The sequence below is a fragment of the Heterodontus francisci genome, chromosome 19, assembly GCF_036365525.1.
Source record: "Heterodontus francisci isolate sHetFra1 chromosome 19, sHetFra1.hap1, whole genome shotgun sequence".
NCBI classification, from domain to species: domain Eukaryota; kingdom Metazoa; phylum Chordata; class Chondrichthyes; order Heterodontiformes; family Heterodontidae; genus Heterodontus; species Heterodontus francisci.
The window spans coordinates 31,043,829-31,049,298 of record NC_090389.1 but is presented as its reverse complement, the minus strand read 5'-3'; the positions used below and the strand labels follow the sequence as shown (position 1 = coordinate 31,049,298).

Genomic DNA, 5,470 nt, shown 5'->3' with positions numbered 1-5,470 from the left:
ATGAAACAAACTGGAGTAGTTTTTCAAACCTTCTCTATAATCTCTGGATGTGAGCCATCCGATATTTAGGAGTTTTTAAGATAAGGAGACTAAACTTCAGAAACAACTCATAGATCTGAGCTGTAACATTCTGTTCTATTACCACGTTCCTTTGGAACTCATCAATCAACATTTACAGGAAAATAAAGCTGGGAAAAAAAACCCCGCTACCCTGTGTTCTCACGCCAACTCCTCCCCGGTCAGACCCCTTTCTTTTGTATCTACAGCAAGCTTTGCAGATGGGCTTCTGCTTGTCTGAATGTACTTTGATAGACAGCAGGCATCCACCAATCAAGTGCTAGGAGTCAGCTCATTGCTGTATTATAGCACCAGGTGCTAACAGTACCAAAAGCAGTGGAAGAAGCCTGCGCTGGGAACAGTGGATTCTGTGAGCTAGGAAAAACCTCGTGTGCAGTCAGCAGAGATTTCTTACAGGCAACAGAAATACCATTAAAGAATTTGAATCTTTAGTTTTTTTTTTTGCGCAGAAGCTGATGGAAGAAATGCTGCTGAAAGCCTGAAAACAGAGAGAGTGAGAAAAGGAGACTGTTGAGTGTTTGCAATCAACTAAATGAGTCCTTCACAGTGGACTGCACACAACACTGCTGAGTGCCTCATTCACTGTGCAAGCAGTTTCCTCTCAAGTATATAACCTGCAGCTGGAGACAACACTTCAGTTTACTTGGGTAAGGCACTGCTATTTTTATTCTCTCGTGCTTGTGTTAGATTGTGTAATTCTTCGAGCAATTATTTTTTATTAGTTTTTAAGTTGAAATGATTGCTAAGCAGAGGCATGTGTGTCCCCTAATCTCTTGATTTGCATTTAAATGCGACTGCATTCTGGAAGGAGCTTTCCTGCCTCTATTCACACACAGGAATCTGAAGAGACAATAGGCCCTAAAGAAGGAGTGAAAGCCCAGCGTGGGGCCCTGTGTTCTAAGATCAGAGTCCGCTGTCACCTTTAAAGCTTATGAAGGGGTTGGGAAGAGCCCTTCACCTTCGCTGCTGTCTGTCGTACTCTTGAAAGGCAGCACCCTCTGCACTTCGTCCTAGCGTCGTACAAGAAGGGTTCCCAGACAAAAGGCTGCTAGCAAGTTGTGTGTATGAGATCGCGTGTGAATCTGGCCATTAACTAGCTGTCAGTGTTTGCTTCGGGCTGTGTGATAGGGTCCCAGACCTGATATAAAGCCGATGAATAGACTATTCACGTGAAGGGCATAATCTTCCCATTCCTCCCCTCCCCCTTCGGGAGGTGGTATTCAAGGGGCATCCAAACATTCTAGTTTGAAAGGAGTCTGAACTGCCAAATGAGATGGTCTAAAGGAATGCAAACAAGACGAGCAGCTGCTGTCGTGCTCTCTGTTTAGAGTATACAAATGTTGCCCTGCCTCACTTTGTGCTCGCTTGCCTCTCATTCCCTTAGCAGCTGTTTTCCTTTTTGGGGAAAGAAAAGTGGGGGAAGGGGAATAAGTTGCTGCTTCTACAAAAGAATTGGCTTTTTTTTGGGGGGGGGGGGGGGGGGGGGGGGGAATGTATCCTCCGTCCCTCCCCTCCTCTCTCTCTTCTCCCCCCCCCCCCCCCCCCCCCCCCCAAACCGCTACCAAGTTCTGTCTCAATTTGGATACTGTGATACTTTTTCTAGCAGTTTTTTAAAAAAAATTTGTTTGCCTTAACATGAAAATGTGTTGAAAGACTATGTGAGAGTTGTTAAAGTGTTGGACGGTGTGATGAGATGTTTGTTTAATGAAAAATTTCAAAATATAAAGCTGAGCAATTGCAATTTGCTGTTCTGAGCTTCTGGAGAAATTTACATGTTCATTTTTATATTAAAGTCCATATCTTTGCAGTGTCCTTCCCTTCATGTACTAATGTAGTGAATACAACTTTAACCAAAAAATGTTTGGGTAAAAAGAGCTTTTGTAATTCCTTGTATTTGCCTGATTTTAATTTCACAATCCTGCAGTCCCTTTACTTTAGAAGTGCTTAAAAGATGGGGCACAAAGGGAGGTGAATTAACAATCATTCACTTAATGGTTTCTGAAAGCATTAACAAAGGAGCAGCATAGTAACAGTGGAAAGATGAGTCCATAAAACTGTTATGGGCAGAGTGGGTTTCTGTTATAGGAATTCATCTCCAGTGTTTGTATGTTATGAGTGTAGTGCTAGAGCTAATTTAATTAGCACAAATTATTTTAGCATTTGTGAATGTACATTTATGAAAAGCTATGTAGAACATCAGTGCTGTCTTCAGTTATTTTTGGGGTTTTGCAATGGAAGCAGATAAATGAATGTTAATGATATGTAATACTCCACATCTTAGTGAAAGTAAATGGAATGAGTTGTTTGAGTTCATTGTACTACTAAGTCAGGAAGATTTAAAAATCTTCCTAATGGAGTTTTAAGCTGCACATGGCATTTGTGTGCACTTAATCACTTAATGTTAAGTATGTAAATGAGTTTGTGTCAAATCGTGGTCTGACAATTAAATAATGCTCATTTTAAATCCGTGACCACCACCTTCACTTAAAGGGTTAATTGAAGCAAAGTCATTGGAATTTAATGAAGTTTCACTTTCAAATAATAACCCAATTAAAAATTCCTGGTACACTCCACTCTTTAGTCTGTGGGTATTAGTGCTGAGAGCTTTAAAAACTTGCCCCCATATAAATAACATTGCAGTGTGTGGTGGTACATGTCAATTTGCTATTCATTGGACAGGAACTGATAAATAATGATTCACACACGAAATTAAGATTTAAGGAAGTTTGTAAATACTGGGACTAGATTTCATGTGTTACCATCGGGTTACTTACAGACCAAAGTCTTAAATCTGCTGAAGATTTGGAACATCATTTTGCATGAGCACAGATGTACCACAGTGATGTAATTAGTGACACTCTCCTGACTTGCTCGATATAGTTTAGCAGCATGCACTGTCAATAATTCTTCTATCCAACACAAAACCCTGTTGAGGTTTGATTAGTGAACATGGCTTGTATATTCAGTTGCATTACTGAAGTCAAACTACAGTCACCTGTCCCATGTCAACAAAGTGGTTCAAAAAAGCAAGATAAGATAAAAGTTCTTGCTTTTGGGCTCGTGTTACAAGGTTGAAATACCCTGGTTAGTTAGTATGCTGATGCCATGTTGCGGCACTGTACTATTTGGGTTTACTACAGGACACCAATTCACTCATCTTGACTTGTCGTTCTGTAACCTTGTTTCATGATGAATAAATATTAATGAGGCCATTTGAATTGCTTCTGGCTGGCTTTGCGCATTAGTGCAGTGAAGTTTCAGCAGGGGGTAGGGAATGGAAATGGCCTCCATGATTTGACAAGGCATATGTAGTCATTTCTACCAGGGATGGAGGCATTGATTAACACATTAATAGCATTATTAAGTTCTCTGAGGCTGTTGGCTTCTTTTCTATGAAGTATTTTGTAAGTGATGGTTACTCCTGACACTCAATAAAATGCAAACTATAGCACCAAATTAATCTTGCCTCTGACTCTTAGGCAATTTGCCACAATGCCATGAAGCATTTGCTTTGGGAAGTTGCAGAGTAAGCCCCTTTTTCCCACTGTGTATTAACTAGAATTTAACCCCATCCTGGGGTCATGTGCTGTGAATACAAGCTTGAGTGGATTATATAGTCACAAGACAGATAGGATTGAGGAGGAAGCCTTGAGGTCCAATCTAGATTTGTACGACTTAAAACAAAAGCGGTGGTCTATGCACAGTCACGCACATGCACCAGAGTCTACTGCCCTACCCAGCAGTCTGTTCACAGTGTGAAGAACTTCTAGCCATTGGGACTAAATTTTCCTTTTTTCTGAACCCATAACCTCCTTGTCTAACTGTCACAATTTAATGTAAATTACTCTGATTGTTGAAAGATGTGGTTTTACTTAGTATCGTGGGCAGTCACTATACCATAGAGTCCACCATAAGGACCTTTTTGAAATAAATAGGGCCTGATTTTAACTTTGAAAGTGGATGAGTTAAAATCTTGCCCTATGCGTCAATTGCAGTGTCGGAGTATACAATGTATTGAGTCTTAACTATAACCACACTATGATAGTAATAGAGGCATATGGAAAGTATTTGGCTATTTGTATCTGCAGTACCGTGAAGGAAGCAGATTGAACTACCATGGAGATATCAAACACTTCCACCCCCAAATCTGCTGAGTTCTAATCCCAATGAAGCTACTAAGAAAGAACCAGGCACTTTCTCACGGAGGAAAGGAAAATCAAAAAAAGGAATCATTCATGAGCTGTTCTCCGGTACTGGTTGAAAGCAATGTTCGTAGAAATGCAAGAGTATGTCACCAATTTCCTGCCTACAGTCGGGGTATTTGATCTGCGATCTGGGTAAACAAGACATGTTTTTAATTTAAAAATCTAACTGAACAAACTCCTCTAGCTATGGATACCAATAAATTTGAAAAGAGCAAAAAAGAATGTAACATAAATTGTAATTGGATGACAGCATTCTTCTATCCTAAAGGTCTGTAGACTGGGAGGAATGGAAAACTTGAGTGTAAAAAGGGTTATTTCTCTTTTTGCTGTCTGGGGGGAAAAGATATACTCTTATTATTAATTGCTACTGAATAAGGTTCACTGGCAAATGAAAGGTTTTGGATTTCTATGAAAAGTGTAGGATGTGCACAGGCTCCACAAACTGTGGCAACTGTTCAATTTATGTTTTTGATACTGTTTGATGCTTATTACTTAAAAAAAAACAAATTGCCTGTTCTGTTGAATGTAAAGTCTCCAAAGCATTCAATGATTAGAATTCTCCTCGCGAATGCAACCCCCCCCCCCCCCCCCCCCCCCCCCCCCCCCCCCCCCCCCCCCCCCCCCACCACCATCCTTCAAACCTTCTTTCGCAGGGTTTGAAGGGTCTCAATCTTGTCCAGTTTTTTTGTTGTTTTGCAACTGACTTTTTAATCTGAAATGCTGCTGAGTTCGTTTCATTAATTGACTGCTTTAATTATCCGAAGCGAAGCAGCTTCAGTGGCGGCATCGAATGCAAAAGTGAACAAAGGCCTCACATCCATGTATCTGGTTGTCTTGGCAGACATGTGAACTGTGCAGCTGTCTCTTTTGTTCCCAAGCTGGACAGTGGTGGCATTTATATGGCTCCATGGTGATGGAGTAAAATGCAGACACGATGCTTGATCCCCTTTAAGGTTGCACTGCACTAATCAGAGTTCAATTCTGTGGCGTACACATGCCCTAGCAAAGAATAGGCTTCCTTATCATTTAATAGTTGATCTACTAAAATGACCGATACACAGACATTAGAACTGTCTATCCGGAGCAGATTAAGACGATTCATTTACTTTGCTATTAATACTTACTGGTACTCTTAAATTTCAGTAATTCCATTGCAATAATCTGTCTGTCCAATTCAGGAATACACA

At 40.6% G+C, this 5,470-nt stretch overlaps 1 protein-coding gene across 1 annotated transcript in view; it reads left to right on the top strand.

Moving 5' to 3' along the window:
• The first annotated feature begins 377 nt into the window (after window positions 1–377).
• The window catches only part of lrrn1 (leucine rich repeat neuronal 1), a 54,514-nt gene continuing 49,421 nt past the window's right edge, over window positions 378–5,470 (top strand). The window contains exon 1 of the mRNA XM_068051487.1: window positions 378–725. The gene's annotated coding sequence lies outside the window, so the exon portion shown is untranslated. The remainder of the gene's footprint in view (window positions 726–5,470) is intronic.